The sequence below is a fragment of the Aedes albopictus genome, chromosome 2 (genome assembly GCF_035046485.1).
Source record: "Aedes albopictus strain Foshan chromosome 2, AalbF5, whole genome shotgun sequence".
Lineage (NCBI taxonomy): Eukaryota > Metazoa > Arthropoda > Insecta > Diptera > Culicidae > Aedes > Aedes albopictus.
Genome location: NC_085137.1, coordinates 155,665,941 through 155,683,652, shown reverse-complemented (window position 1 = coordinate 155,683,652; position 17,712 = coordinate 155,665,941).

Sequence of the window (17,712 nt, the reverse complement as noted above, 5' to 3'; positions counted from 1 at the left end):
CGATGAATTACGTAAAGTATCTAACCCTATACAAAAATTCAAAACAATTGGTTTGAAATTGACTTAGTTATAGCATCAAGTGCCCAGAATAGGTACACCAGCTCAAAAGGTACAAGACCCTATATGAATAATTTTGGAAAAGATGCAGCAAAAATTTTGGAAAAGATGCAGCACAGACAAACAGACGTAACACTCTTCAAAATGGCTTGGCACATGCATTTAACGATTAATTCAAATTTCATTTGATTTCCGCGATCGTTCCACCAGAGGCGCTAGTGTTCGATCGCTTTGAAGTTTGCCAGTGTACACGTTGCTGAATGATGCAAACGAAAATTACAGGTAATTTGTGTAGTAGTGTGCGTGTCAGACAAATCGAAATCCATTATGGCCGACAGTGTCGCGCGCGGTTCTACCAACAGGTGGCAGTGTGCTCATGAAAAAGACACCGGGCAAAAGTTTTTGATGAATTTCTTCTAAGAGTTACGTCTGTTTGTCTGTGGATGCAGCAACAAATGCAAACAACTTCTCTGAAGACACCAAACGCCTAAAATTAACGATAACAGAGATAAGGAACTTTTTCCTGCTACAACGTTTATTCGGCCCATTGTGCAATGTAAATCTCGAATGATGTAGGTGAATTTAGTTTCAATTACAAAACTTGTTATTGTTGTTCTATTGTTTACCAAATATTTGTACACTCTCAATGGTATAATAATAATTAAATTTGTTCCATAACAAAACATATTATTTAAATATTATTTTACGGCTGTATACCAATAGCTTGATCATAACAAAATAAGATTGTCAAACAAAACATGTTATGGAAAAGTAATGCCTTGATAAGTTGATAATAACAAAGCAAGATATAAAAACAGATTATGTGATTTGATAGTTATTAGTTTGATATTCCCCTCTGCTCGGGCAAATACAATTTACCTGTTATTAAGTTGTGATTGGTCTAAAAAAACATGTTATTGAAATAGTCTTCCAGGAACATTTTTTTGTTATGATAAATATTTGTTATTTTGCCGCTTATGACAGATAAGTTTAAAACATAATATGTTATGCTAATAACATAAAAATTACTGGTTCTATTATACAGTTATTAAGCCAAAATAACATATTTTATTATGCTCGGGCTACGAATTTCTGAATCCTGAAAATACTTGTTTAGAAAATAAAATACTTATTAAGAAAAGCAAGAATTTTATCGAAGTCATCATCGAATTGGGTAACTTATTGATGGCACTTATTCCGACGTTATGTTCAACGTATAGGCAGAGCTGGAAATATCAGACCTCTCAGTTGACTGCTTCTTCACTTTCACTGGAGGCCGATCCATACCAAGACGACAATTACAAGCTAGGATATAACTTTTTTCACAGATCACTTCATTTCATCATCCCAAGTTCTCGACAAAGTTTTTTCTGTAAGTACACTATAGGCTTTATTTTATTATCATTGGTTACAAGATTCATGTAAAATTTGCCATAAAATGCAAGTAATTTGAATTGTATATACTAAATCCCATTCAAATTTGAACCATATTACAGAGCCCAAACAGAGAGGCAATAGAAACTGAGCGAGTAAGAGGGGAACAAAAACAGAACCGATGATGATTTCGGGTAGAGGAGTGCGTTTTTTGCCTCGAGTCTTTCTTTGCATGGGAGTGGAATTCACGAGTGCCTTTTTGAATGTGAGTGGACGTGAGAAACACAAAAATCACTTAGAAGTGCTGGACGAACTCCTCGCTGCGCGACAAACTCGGTGCTGTTGGGGATTTGCGTTGTGTTTGTGAGTGTTATTTTCACTCCTTAGAAAATCGCCGAAATCGCTTCCTCATTTTTTCGTGAGGGAGTTTCTGTCAAGCCTGCCGGTAGTAACTTTTGTGGACAGTGCCTATTTTCTTGTCCATGCATCACCCGAGTAGGTGGGAAAATCTGATGAATAGCATATTCAGTTATGCTTCGTAACCGGCTAAGCAGTCTCTTGAGGAAATCAAACGATGTTATTTGGCTTTGCCCAACGTTTCGACCACTTTTTTGGTCTTCTTCAGGGGTTAATCGGTATTATCGTTCTTCGTCAAATTTTCTACATTGACGGTTACGTAGCATAACTATCCCATTCAGTCGAACCCTCCCAATCCATTCATATTCAGTTATGATTGATTGAATTACTGAAGAGCAAAAACTGATATTGGTTTGATTGATATAAGAGGTAAAAGAACAGAAATAATAGCAAAATCGAATGTGGTGAACTACTCAATAATAGCTCGTTAAGATATTACAAGATCTAAACAATAGCAGACAAGATTTGTCACTTTTTTTCTAGAAAAAAAAAATAAAAAATGTCTGCATTGAGCCTACGACCTTAGCATTCACAGGCGGCAATGCTTACCACTCAACTGTGGCTCGCTGTTGTAAATAACATGGGAAAAATAGCATACGGTTCTTCGTTTCCGCAGCTCAGAAAGGGGCACATGGCATTTCACTTACATTGAGTCATCTTCATGAGTGTATATGTTCTATTTCGTGCAGAAGAGCTAAACTTGTTCTTATGTAGAAATTTTCAACTACATATTCCGACAAGAATAAAAACTGATATCATATCACTTTGAGCTATTCATACGATATTCATCAGAATTTTGAATAACTCATCAAAATCACATCGAGCTATGACAGCAAAAAGTGTTCGATTTGAGATATGATTTAGATATTCTCGTTTACCCGGGCAAAAAGCGATTTGATGTTTTGCAAGCATAGGATTGGTTCCCTTCCACATTTGACCACTTCCGGAGAGACACCCGGTATCGATTCCGGAACACATCTAGTTTTCCCAAGTATAATCTGATATATTTGTTTCCTGTTAATCTTTCGTCAGGGTACCCTAAAAAGCCATTTGATGTGTCGCGAATATTGGATTGGTTCTCTTTTACATACGGTCATTTCGGCGAGACCAGTTGCCCCAAATACCCAAGCAACACACATGGTTACAAAACAGTGACGGCAGCGTATGTAAGGGTTGCGCAGTAAGTCACAGTGACTTCTGTGCAACCCGTACATACGCTGCCGTCACTGTTTTGTAACCATGTGTGTTGGTTGGGTATGGTCTGCAACTATTTATTGCCAACCGCAATCGGGATATCTAACCAGCCGCCATTTGACGTGTCTCATACATGGTTTTGGTTCACTATTTTATTTGGACATATTCAGCGATTCCGGAACACTACCAGTAGTTTCTTATGTGGGCTCAGCCTATTTTCTTGCTAACCGTACATAAGGTTATCGAAAAGGACACGACTTGATGTGTGGCATGCATAAGCTTGGTTCACTTTTATATTTAACCACTTCCGGCGGGACACCCGGAACCAGTTCCAGAATGCTACCGGGTCAGATATGGTTTATCAGGTTATAGAAAAAGCGGCGATTTGATGTGTCGCATGCATGGGTTTGGTTCACTAATGCGATTTGATATGTGATAACAATAATGAAAGAGCTTTTAATTGCGGATACAGTACCGAAAAGCTACACTGAATTGAACACTATAGCCATCATTATTGAAACAAAGTCATAATTTTTGTTTGATGACCCTAATAATAATCAATGGGAGGCACTCGCCAGGGAGGGGTAGTGAAAACTGTGCGAGAAATCACGCTTCGGCGTTTTCAAATCCAAATAGTCTGTCAAGCATGCACAGCGCAGGCGCAGGTAAACTAAGTGCATTCCTACAAATAATGAGGTGAGTAAGTATGTAATGCTAATTCATAAGCCTGTTTCATAAAATGTGTTTGGTGTTAAATGTAAAGTGTGGCTCGTTGATGACAAGAGTGGTTTTTTATTTACCATTATTAGTCGGATAAGATCCCATGTAACATTTTAAGTTTTGTTCGGCTCTATAAGAGATCTTCATGACCAATTTTTTAAAACTTTCAATAAAACTGATTGTTACATCAAAACCTCTTGATAACCTCTTTAAGAACATCTTCCGGCTAAGTGGACCACTCTTGGAGAGGTTTTGCAAACCGTCTTAAGAGTACCAATAAAACTGTTTTAAAACCTAGTTGAAAAATTTTCCATTCTTGAAAAGAGGTTATGATGATTGTTGTTGTTTTTATTTTTCAACAAAAACTATGACAGCTCAAAATGTAGAGAAGCTTCTTCGATGGCACGTAAAGTTCAGGAGGATACATCATTCGTAAGTAGAAAGCGATAATTTCAAAGTAACATTTTAGTAATTATTGTGTTGGTAGGCTTATACGTATTCAATTTTACCGTGAATATTGGGGTTGCAGAAACATAAAATTAATGCGCTTCGAAAATAGTGAATATTATCATCTTGGAATGAAATAAATCAACTTGTTAATTTGGTAAAACAATCTTGAATTACAAGAAAACTTAGCTGAGAGAGATTATTTATGTGGGCATGTTATGAAAATGGCGGCAAACTATCAATTCATTGCTAATTTGAGCAAAATTAACTATTTTCAATTAACGTCAGCTAATTTCTCAATATGACGACGACCAAAATTTGCGAAAATAAAACGAAACCAATTTTACTTTTATGATTACCGCAATAAACCTAGCAGTGTCGTAGTTTCTGCTTTTCCACCAACAGATGTCGTTACTAATCGAACGGATCGCCATCTGTTGAGAGTTTTTTAGTTTTATTGTACCGTAAAACGGGGTATCTTTGATAATACGGGTGACTTTGATAGTGCAACAGGCATTGTGTAATTTATCTTATAACTATGATTCTTTCAACCAGTTAATAAAAAGGTAAACGTAAATCAATTCAATACATATGAAAGTTCATCTTAGACGTATTTTCATTAAAAACTAGTTTATATACAACTTTTTGGACAAAATATAAAAATTGATGATATTTTTGTCATTTATCAACCCCTTCAAACAATCTGCTATACGACTTAGTTAAAACTATTTTTTTCAAAAAATGGACTATTCTCGATAGATTTATCATAGTAGATTCCAAATCTGGCCTTGAATCTCTTAACGAAGTGTGTTTTTACGAAATGGAAACAATTTTGTTAATTGGGTTATTAATCTCCATACATTGATAAACGCCTAAAAGTATGCAATGCCGTTGTAATTTCATGTAGATAAATATGTGTTGTTCAAAATTTGTTAATAAAACATTTAAAAACTACCCAAAAAAGAAAACTTACCTTGAATAGCATGTAATCATATGTTGATGTATCGTTAAGCATTTATTATTACAAAATAATGATTTTTGATAGCTAAATTTATTGTGTTTTGCACTCAATACTCCACAAACTCATTTTTATATGTAGAATTTAGTAAAAATCTATGCTTTGTTATAAAAATTCTATCTAATATATTCAACAAGTCTTCTCTCATCATGTTCATACTTCTAAGATTTCAATCTGTGATTATTTTTTTAGATTTGATGTGTTTTTAGGGCATTATCAAAGTTACCCCAAAATGAAAATCTGATTTTCGGTTATATGAAAAACTAAAAGTTGTCCAAAATATTTCAGATTATCGAATCTTTTAATTGCAATTGATAACTGATACCCCAGTAGTTGTTTTAAAAATATAAAACTCGAGAAAATACTGTTACATGTAAAAATATTGAGAAGATTCGCTGAAAAACTATCAAAGTTACCCCATTTTACGGTAGTAATAATAAATGCCTGAAGGTTTACATATCGGAGAGTTTTGTCTACTCTTGAAATCTGGCTTTATTGATATCTTCAAGTATACTATAAAACATTTCGTCAATGGTTTTCATAAAAGTAGTCATAAAACTGTAAATTTTAATTATTGCTGTAATAAAACCGTAATAAAAATCAAACAAAACCAATCAGCAATGGAATTATTACTTGGGATGCTATATTACATCGCAATAGTGCACACCGTAAATCGTATAGGACATCGTTTTAAGTCATATAACATTATTGTCTCACAAATGTGTGTACATCGTCTTCATTTTGTACACATAAGGCACTTCGATTGCATCTTATGCGATATATTTTTATTGTATTAAAGCACGTATAGTGCGATCATAAACTTCTTTACTAGTGCAAATTGGTTTTTAGTGTGTGTACTACTTCAACTTTTCTACTCTGTCTTTAGTAGAATGATGAGCAAGAGGATGCAGATGTGTGGCTGTTGTTCTTTTTCCAGTCCAGTCGAGGATTCATTATGATTTGCCATTTCGCCATGGGCTTAGAAGGGGATCGTCCAAAAATTACGTCACGCTTTGAGGGGCGAGGGGGCTTCAGCAAAGTGTGGCAACCCATACAAAAATTCCAGAAGTCCCATACAAAAAGTGTGGTTTATGAGGGAGGGGGGTTAAGAAATGGTCGATTTTTGCGTAACGTAATTCATGGACGTCCCCAAGAAGGTGAGTGTCAGTTGCTCTTAGAAGAAAGAGTAACTAACGAAAATTGCATGTGCCGGCGCAAGGAATCCAGCCCACGACCATCTGCTTATGAAGCGAATGTGTGATTGACTATGCAATTTGTCCCGGCTATTATGTGTTTCGTGGAGACAAACCAGCCTCGGGCTGAAAGTCTCGATAATAAAGATAAAACAAAAAAATGTGTTACTTAATGTTTCCAAAATGACGAATATCTTGGAAAACTTTCTCTTTTTTCCGCTATTTTATGAATAAATAATAACTTTTCTAATGTTTGACTGAAAAATTCAAAACCGATCACAAAACCATTTCACATTTAAAACAGCCCATCCAATTTCACAAAGAGCGACGTCAATCGTCAAAACCTCCATCCAAGGCATCATCACATGCTTGGTGAGGAAAAAATTTAATTCAATTTTCATTTTACGCTTCGCCGTACATCTAGGTTGCCGAAAAGCTCTTGTAGGCTTGTTGGCTTCCTACCGGTTTTCCTTTCCTGAACTCGAACTGACGAGATAACCTTTGCCGTGCCGCCAATCCAACCGTAGTTTGTTATTACATCGGCGTGGCGGCGGTGGCTGACTGCAGTGGTGTGGTCCTGGCCCTGGGTTGGTTTAATATCCGAGGTAAAACGAAGCCAAGCCGCCTTACGTGGAACTCGGCAAAACTGGTCTGAAAAGCGATATCGTTGATCAACGCAGTTTAGGACGACTCTATCGCAAAGACTTTGGGCTCAGAGCCATCGGGGTGGTAGCGGCGCCTGAATTTTGGGAGGGCCGGGGTAAAATGCAGCTTTGGTACAAAGACTCCTTTTAAAACTTCGTATGGTGCGACTGTGCGAGTGCTTACAGAGCTCTACCAGAGCTGTTTGAAACCTGCTTCGTCATGGGGAATTCACATCAACGATTGGTACATCACTCAGTATTTTTGTGTACAAAAACTCATGTTTATTCGTATGAGATTGATTGGGTTTTAACGGAAAAACTAAAAATCTCTCTCTCTCCTCTCTCTTCTTGGCGTAACGTCCTCATTGGGACAAAGCCTGCTTCTCAGCTTAGTGTTCTATGAGCACTTCCACAGTTATTAACTGAGAGCTTCCTCTGCCAATGACCATTTTGCATGCGTATATCGTGTGGCAGGCACGAAGATACTCTATGCCCAAGGAAGTCAAGGAAATTTCCTTTACGAAAAGATCCTGGACCGACCGGGAATCGAATCCGTCACCCTCAGCATGGTCATGCTGAATACCCGTGCGTTTACCGCCTCGGCTATATGGGCCCAAAACTAAAAATCTAATCCCCTATTTATGTCGTCGCATACTCTTAAGGCCGATGGATTTCTTTGGTCCCATGTTTTGAGTCATGCTCAAAAGTGAATCTTCTTCTATGCCGCTAATTTCACCCCACAATCCCTCACGATACGTCGCACCACCCTCCCATCTCAAACGCGTCCTGTTCGCCATCCGAGCCGAGAGAGGAGCCCGCTTGGAATGTTTTGCTTAATGACGCGTAAAATTACGGGTATGATTTAGAGCATCCCATAAACCGGTCGGTCGATGCAGTATAGCAAGCAACCAGGCCAGGCAGGCAGCACCAAGCAAGAGTAAGCCATATCCCGAAGATGAGCCCAGATCGGGATCCATTGCCAACGTGCGAGCCATCGAGTTTGAGGATATCGTTTAGCAGACTTCTCCTCCTCCTCCTCCTCCTCCTCCTCCCAGCCACAGTTGACGATGGCGTTAGCCGATTTTGGACGACTTAACTTTAGGGCTCACGTATCGTACGCACTAACATACATCGAGGGAATGTATGTACGGCCATGGCTGCTAAGGCAAACATAAAAGCAGAGATTTCGGTGCATGAAACTGGATGCTGCGTGCTTTGAGGAAAAAGAAGTGTACAATGGACTGGATTTAATAACAGAAAAACAAAACAGAGCTTTTCGCCATGCGGAGGAACTTGAGCTCACGAAGAGGAAAATCGTGGCTTCGATTGCGAGGGCAGGCATTTTATTTTACGATTATTGAGTTATTTGTTGGAATAAATCGATTCGAGCCGCTTTTATGAGGACATGCTTCGTTTGATGGCACAAAACTCTCGAAAAAAACTGGGGGAAAGAGGAACCTAAATTGAAAATTTATTGATCAGAAATGCGACACTTTGGAGTTGTTGGATGTTTTCTGTTTAGATGATGTATGCCAATGATCAGCAATGTAAAGAATATAAAAATTTCAACGTTCTCTTGGTGTACTTGCCTATCTGAGAATCTTGTGTTCAAACTCATGATATGATGGAAATTTTGGAAGAAATCCTAGAGAAATATTCAGCAGAATTCTAGAGGATATCTAGTAGAAATTCCTGCTGAAATTTCTGGAGGAATTCCTTCGAGGAGTTCCTGCAGTTATCATTGGAGGAATTTCTGCAGCAATTCTTGGATAAATTTCTGGGGAAAACTTTAAAGAAACTATCGTTGAATGTTTGGAGGAGTAAATTAATGTATTATGTAGATTTTAGTGCACTGATACAGGGGATACTCAAAATAACTGGGACAGGTAAAATTTTCACTTTTCAAAAAATGTGCAACTCGCTGTAACTTTTTGAAAAGGGCATCAAATATTCTCAAATTTTTACTGTAAGTTCATCAACTAGTTGTGTATCAGTAGTCCAATTTTGGAAAAGATCGGGCTATTCTTCACGAAGATAAAAAAATTCTTGAAAAGGGTATAATTATTCGATAGCCAACTTTGAGCTTTTATATCTCCGGATTCAATGAACTGATTGCAATGAAATTTTGACCATTCATGACTTATATGATGAAACTTAAAAACGTTTAACTTAACTTTAAATTTTTAACAAGAGAAAAAGTTATAATGATTTCATTCATTTCACGATTTTTTAGTAAATTCATCAATTTCTAATATGCATCCATTACTTTCTCAATTTATTAGCGGCTATGTTGTAACTTTCCTTCAAAACACATTTATATATAAGTCATTTAGAGGGAAATTAATTGAACTATAATTTGCATCTTGAATTTTGAAACGATGTTGAAGTTTTGGATAATTTGGTGTTTTATTAGAAAAATAATCTAATCGTTATAATTTTCTTCCGTGTTAAGAATTTTAAGTTAAGTCAAAGGTTTTTCATAGCTTATTATACAAGTCATGAATGGTCAAAATTTCATTGCATTCGGTTCATTGAATCCGGAGATATAACAGCTCAAAGTTGGCTATCGGATAATTTTACCTTTTTCTAGAATCTTTATAACTCCGTGTACAATGGTCCGATCTTCTCCAAAATTGGACTACTGATACACAACTAGTTGATGAACTCACAGTAAAAAATTGAGAATATTTGATGCACTTTTCGAAAAGTTACAGCGAGTTGAAAATTTTTTGAAAAGTGAAAATTTTACCTGTCCCAGTTATTTTGAGTAACCCCTGTATATGTTGCCCTTCACTAGGTTGCCTGTACCAGTTATCGCAATAGCTAAGGCAAGCTATTTCTACAAAAAAAAGAAGAAGACCGACAAATGGTCGGCGTTAAGTCAGAGAGGACCATGTGTCTTTTACCTAATTTCTAGAAAAACGACTTTAAAGTTTGCAACTCTATAAGTTTGAATATTACAAAAAATATTATTGAATTTTTGCCATAAATTTTAATAACTCTGCATCAAAGTATCGCTCTGTATCGATCGCGAAAAAACGTAAAAAAAAGCTTGAAACCGAGAAATTTCTAAGTAATTGATTGTACCGTAAAATGGGGTAAATTTGATAGTTTTTCAGCGAATTCTCTCAATATTTTTACATGTAACAGTATTTCCCCGAGTTTTATATTTTTAAAACAAGTACTGGGGTATCAGTTATCAATTGCAATTAAAAGATTCGACAATCTGAAATATTTTGGATAACTTTTAGTTTTTCATAAAACCGAAAATCAGATTTTCATTTTGGGGTAACTTTGATAATGCCCTAAAAATGCATCAAATCTAAAAAAATAATCACAGATTTAAATCTTAGGAGTATGAACATGATGAGAGAAGGCTTGTGGAATATATTACATAGAATTTTTATATCAAAACATTGATTTTTTACTAAATTCTACATATAAAAATGAGTTTGTGGAGTATTGAGTGCAAAACACAATAAATTTAGCTATCAAAAATCATTATCTTTGTAATAATAAATGCTTAACGGTACATTAACATATGATTACATGCTATCCATGGTTAGTTTTCTTCTTTTGGGTAGTTTTTTAATGTTTTATTAACAAATTTTGAACAACCCAGATTTATCTACATGAAATTACAAGGGCATTGCATACTTTTAGGCGTTTATCAATGTATGGAGATTAATATCCCAATTTACAAAATTGCTTCCAATTCGTAAAAACACACTTCGTTAAGAGATTCAAGGCCAGATTTGGAATCTACTATGATGAATCTATCGAGAATGAGAGTCCATTCATTGAAAAAATAGTTGTAACGAAGTCGTATAGCAGATTGTTTGAAGGGGTTGATAATTGACAAAAATATCAACAATTTTTATTTTTTGTCCAAAAAGTTGTATATAAACTAGTTTTTAATGAAAATACGTCTAAGATGAACTTTCATATGTATAGAACTGATTTACATTTACCTTTTTCTTAACTGGTTGAAGGAATCATAGTTATAAGATAAATTACACAATGCCAGCCGAACTATCAAAGTTACCCGCATTATCAAAGATACCCCGTTTTACGGTACACAGTTTATAATTATTTATTCTGAGGACTGGCGTTTTTCAAAAATTCGTTCAAACAGAGTGAACCAAGTACACAATTCTTAAACTACCGGTAAAATCAATTTCTTCATTAAACGGGTATTGGTACATTTTAATAGGATGCCAAACAGCTACTAAACAATCATATTTTGATTTGGAAAGGATTACGAAAAATAAGGTAATTTCAACTATTTTTTTTTAGAAACACATGGTCCACTCTGTCTGCACGCGAATTATCACAATTTGCTTCAACACGGTGATCTGTAAAATACGATATTAACCATAATAAAATGGATTTACACGTGCTTTCTTGATCAATAATCATCAGAAAATGCGTTAGGGAGTCATACGATTTGGAAACATATGGTATGTGGGGGCAAGATGGGTCAGTACCGTTTTCAATCGCACAATATATGTTTTGAATCTTTCAATAATTTTCCCAGATAAACGACGGGGATACAAGTGGTATATTGTTTTGAAAATTCTATACGTTCCTCGCACAGAAAAAAACAAAATATTTTTTCGTTATACTTCTTATGCTATACATTCCATATAACTACGTGTATTGTGTAGACGGGGCAAGATGGGTCACCCTAATTTTTCGGTATATTTGCATAGTTTTTGAAAATGTTTTATTTTTCATGGAAAGGCTATTCTGTGACCTACATTGTCGAAGCGATGAGAGCACTGAAAATTTGAGAACATATTTTTTAAATTTTCCTTCAAAAAATATAGGTTTTCAAAGTCCGTTTATGGCTACCCGAACAAAAATCTTCTAGTTCTGAGAATAATCTACCGATATGTTTCAACACTTCCTTCATGTAATCTGCACGTCTATGAAGCTTAGATGTATAGAGGAAAACTAGAAGATATAGTATTTTTTGTTGGAGGAAAATCGAGTTTTCTTATAGCTGACCCATCTTGCCCCCGTTAAAATGAGGTGGGGTAAGATGGGTCATGTTTTGAAAATTGTTTGTCAAGAAGCAGGTATCAAACTTTATTACCTTTTTATACTCTTATATCATAGCTGACTAGTGTATCTGAGAGTCGTGGTAGAATACAGAGAAATGCGATTTATATTCAGAAAGTTATAGGGATCCATTTCTTAGGGTCCTGTCCCCACTTACCATATTATTTTTTTTAAGATAAACAATTTTGATTATTTGATTTTAACCAATACATATTTTTTCAATTCTCTTGATATCAAGCATTTGGTCCACTCTGACTGCACACTATTATCGATTTTCGCAGTTCAGTCAAAAGAACATTGTGCTATAACTCTCGATAATTGTAACATTAAGAAAATCGAGTGAATGTCCCAAGTAGCTAAAGTAATTCTTAATCAAATGCATTAAAAATCTAATTTTCGTCAATTTTGTTACTTGGTACCCTCTGACTTAACGCCGATCAGTCATCGATATGTCAAATGATTGATTAGTTTTCATACTTTACAGGAAAAATATAGAAACGGAGCCAGAACTACTTTGAGTATTTATTACCGCGTGTGCCAAAGATAGGAACGCTGAACCAGTTATGGACACATTTGTTAATTTGGGTTCCACTTCGCACTATTTACATGCATTCCTTATGGGATTAGCCATAACTGGTTCACTATGACGAAATAGGGTGCAAGGAAGCCGAAAAGTTACGGAAACTGATTTATTTCTATCATAAGTTGAGCAAATTGTGAAGTTGGAATGTTTGCAACCATTATGGCGACTACAGTCAGGTCTTTTTTTACGCGGTTTTGATTTACGCGGCCGCGTAAATGAAAACTCCATACAAAAAAAAATTCATCGTCTTATTTTCGCATGATTCGTCGAGAAATGGTGAGTTTTTTTTAAGCGGTTTTTTGAATTTTGAATTGAGTTTTTTTTACGCGGTACGTATCCCCCGCGTAAAAAAAAAACCTGACTGTATTTTATGTTATTTTAGGTGCAGAGTCCAAAAATGAATACCAGAACATCCAAGAAGGTGTCTCAAGATGGCGGTTAGTTTAGTTGGGGTAGATATCCGGAGTCATAAAATGATGACCGGAAAATCTAAAATGACGTTTCAAAATTTTGCGGCTTCATGACACTTGTTTGGTTTGAGTCTTATATTTTCTGAATATTGGATGTTATGCTAAAATGTATCTATATTGAGTAGATTTAGCAAGCAGTTTTCATTTTGAATGTATGTCAATGTCATCAACATGTCGCTCGAGTTTTGTTGAAAGGGTATTTTAAAGCACGAGAAAGGCATCATCACCGCTAGGTGGATTAATTAGGGTTTTTCTTGCTGATTTGCATCATTAAAGGTAGAAAACCAACTATAGCGAATTTGAGGTACTGTAGCAATAACCGGTACACCGATCCTACAGTTCCAGTTGCTGAGATGTCATAAACATAGCTTGCCAAATTCATCTCTCAATTTGTCAATTAGCAAAATTCAGTTGGTACCTTATAACTTCAAGTTTATCTGTACCTATGTAGATTTTACCTTTTAGGAATCCTTGGAACATTCCTGAAGAATGCCCTGGAGAAATGCCTGAAAAAATTCTTGAAGAAAAAAACCCGGAGTCTGGAGACGCTATGTGGATGATTACACTGCTCGACAAAATTTTAAAAAATTTGGTGTTATGGGATGAGAAAAAAATAACAGGGGTTCGGGACCCTAAAAGTGTCATAGTGAAAGAATTTTTAAAAAATATTGGACCGGGACTTCACAGTTCAAATCCGAAGTTTGTATGGAGAACTTGGGGTGTTCAATTGATATGTGCATTAGAACGTGCCGTGCATATTTTTAGGCGTTTTTGGTATTTGGGTTAGTTTCGTTATTGTCTAACGCCTAAACATATGCACAGCGCGTTCTAATGCACATATCAATTGAACACCCCAAGTTCTCCATACAAACTTCGGTTTTGAACTGTGAAGGCCCGGTCCAATATTTTTTTTAAAATTCCTTCACTATGACACTTCTAGGATCCCAAACCTCTGTTATTTTTTTTTCTCATCCCATAATAAAATTTAGTGTTGAACGGTGTTGTTTTTGCTACTATTAACCCTTCAGCACGCGCGCTGTTGTAAAAAGTACAACACTACCAAAAAACCTCGCTCGTCATATACAGCGCGAGCGCCACGCAGTTTCGGTTGCTTGATTGCGCGCGTCCTGGAAGGTTAAAGAGCGACATCTTCAGCAAACGTTGGAATTGCTCAAATCACGGCATGCGATAATTCAGTTTACGGTAGAAAAGAAAAATGTCGGACAATTACTCTTTCTAGACCTGTTGGTCTCAAGAACAGCGGACAACAAATTAATGTTCGGTATCTACCGTAAACCTACTTCCACGGATCGCTACATTTTGTCTGATTCAAACCATTATGACAAGTAGCTTCACCGAGACGAACCAGCCCTGGGCTGAAAATCTCGTTAATAAAGATAATAATAATAAAAACAAGTAGCTTTCCATGGTGCATCGTCTCTTCAGTATTCCGATGGGAAAGGACGATTTCGTAGCGGAAAGGGATAAAATCCTTTTGCTGCAGTGGTGTACGAATATGGAAAGGAGTTCGTGGACAAAATTCTTCGTAAACACCAAAGAAAAAAGCACAGATTGGATGCAACAACCCTTCGTCCGGAGAAAGAAGAAGTTCAGAGGATAAGCCTTCCGTTTTACCCTAAATTGACGAACCCAGTTCAAGCTGTCCTAAAAAGCCATGGTTTTCACGTGGTATACAAAAGTGGAAACACTTTGAAGGACCACTTTGTCGTGATCGCAACGTCTGTTGCTCTCAACTATCTCCGATTGACTGACTCAATTTTCCATCTTACACCTATCACGGCACCAGGGTTGCCATTATGCCAGATTTATCTGGCACTGCCAGATTTTCAGGTAGCAAAAAGACAAAAAGAGAAACCATCGATTTTGCCAGATTTTTTATTTCAAGCCAGATTATTGATCAACGAAATTTCTTCTTGGTGTTTTGAAAATGTATCTTATTGATCTAGCAATTTTTATACAACTCAAAGTTCTGCGTATTTCATCTAAATCTGTTTGTTGAAAATTCGTTAACTTTCTTGCACATTCAAACCAATTGCCGTTACTGGTTTTTCAGATGATTAAGGTTTAGTAATTATGTTATCTTAGTCCAAATTCGATATTCGATATTCGATTCCATATTCGATACATTTATAGAAAGATGTATTACACAGCTTGTATACCATTTGATATAGTTGTTGTTTTTTTTACTTATTCGTTTATTTGGAAGGCTCAGGCGCCACATGGGCATAACTGAATCGAAATATTTTGTTTTTACATTGATTTTACATTTTACAATTTATTACTGCCTTAATACTATGTTAGTTTGGGAAGCCGAAGTACTCGCGGCTGTTTCGAGGTTAAGGATTAAAAAAAAATAAAATTGGGAAGGAGGGGTTTATGGGTTTAAAACTAAATTATTTGCTAACATATCTGTAGTGGAATCAGAAAGAAAGGACTTTATCGGTAGACAACGACAAGAAGAGGACAAACGAAATCTCCCCCTTTCGGGGCGAACAATAAAACCAAAAGGTGGACAACAAAAACAAGGAACGTAGTACATCAAACTCTGACATCAATACGTTTCGGTGTATAGTTGTTGTGGTGGAAATTATTAATAATTCTTGATTGACTTCGTTTCTTGACTGAGTCGGTGAAGAGGGGAAAAGACAATGTAATTTTTGTTTTGCATATTCAATGCAGAAATAGTGCAGTTAGCAAAGCTCTTTCTCAATGACTGTAAACATTTTGCACATTGAACACAACACTAACGTTGAAGATAATTTTGATAAACTACTGATAATGATTTTTATCATATATGAAATTGTTTTTAAAAGGCATTCCAATCTAATAAAACAAATACTATTGAAAACACTCTTTTATTACTCAAATTATAAAAATTCAGCAAAAAATTGATCAAAGTTGAGGATTTTCGAAGTTATGTGTAGTGCCAGATTTTGCCAGATTTTTAATTACGGACTTGCCAGATAAGTTCCAAAAAAATATAGTGGCAACCCTGCACGGCACAGTCGCATGCCGAATCCATCACCCGACTGGCTTCGGTGTTCTTACGCACGCGTTCTCTCTCTTTCTCTCTCTCTTCTCCTCGAGCAAATGACAGTTATCATTCGAGAGATTCTACACAAATTCAAATTCTTTTCATTTCCAGGAATCTGCCAAAACAAGCTTAATAAATGAAACGAGTCTAATCTGTAAATGCCGTTTACATAGGATATTATACCTTTGGCTTATCTTTTCGAATGTTATCAAATTCATTATATCCCGTACCACATTCTCCCTGGCCTCTACTCTCGAATTGAGATTATTCAACCATTGTAATGTCGAATGGATAAACATTCTCTATTTCAATTTCAGAGATTTGCCATACCGATTCAGAAAAAAATATCACACTTTTTGTCAAACTACGGTTCAACATTTTAGCTAGTTTAGTTAAGGCATCAGTATTTTGCATCACATTACAAAATTATCTGTAGAATTTTCTTAGCGGAACTCTCAAAACGTCCAACGATCAATAACATATAATGAGAATAAACAAATTCAACAATTTTACGGGTTAACATTTCATTACAATCCGACCAAACATTCCAAATGATCCGACTAAAATGCAGTCAAAATCAAATTCAAATCAAAATCCAATCCAAATTCCATCCAAGTCTTAGCCAAATCCAATCCTAATCCAATTTAAATTCGTTCCAACTTAAATCTAAATCCAATCCAACACAAATTCAAACACGATCCCAATCCAATACTATCTAAATCCAATCCAAATCCGAACCAACTCAGATCTAAATCGAATCCAAATCCAATTCAAACAAAATCCAATTCAAATCCAGTCCTATTCAAATCCAATCCAAATCTAATTCAAATTCAATCCAATCTAAATCCAATCCAACCTAAATATAAATCGAATCAAAATTCAACCAAAATCCAATCCAAAACCAATCAAAATCCAATTCAAGCCCAATCTAAACCTGAACCAATTCCAACCAAAATCCAATTGAAACCTAATCCAAATCAAAACCAAATTCAAAAGCACATCCAATCCAAATCTAATCCAATCTAAATTCGATCCAATCCAAATACAATTGAAATCCAATTTAAACCTAATCCAATTCAGTTTGAATTTAAATTCGATCCAAATCCAATCCAATTCAAATCCTATCTGACTTGAATCTCAATCGAACCCAAATACAATCCAAAACCAATCAAACCCCAATTAAAATCCAATCCAACCCCTTGTCCAAATTTGTACAAATTCAACCCAAATCCATTTGAAAATCTAATCAAAATCCAATACAAATTCAAGTTCAATCCAATCTTAATCCAATCCAGATCCAATGCAAATCCAATCCAACTTAAATTTTAATCCGCGTTAAAGCTCGATTGAATTGTTTCCGTTTAATCCCGGCGTTGATTTTGAAAGTACCCTAGTGGGCTGATATAAACCCGCTTTTGGGTAAAAGGCAAAAACCCTAATTTGGATTTTCGCACGGACAGTTTTGGCTTGGTTGCT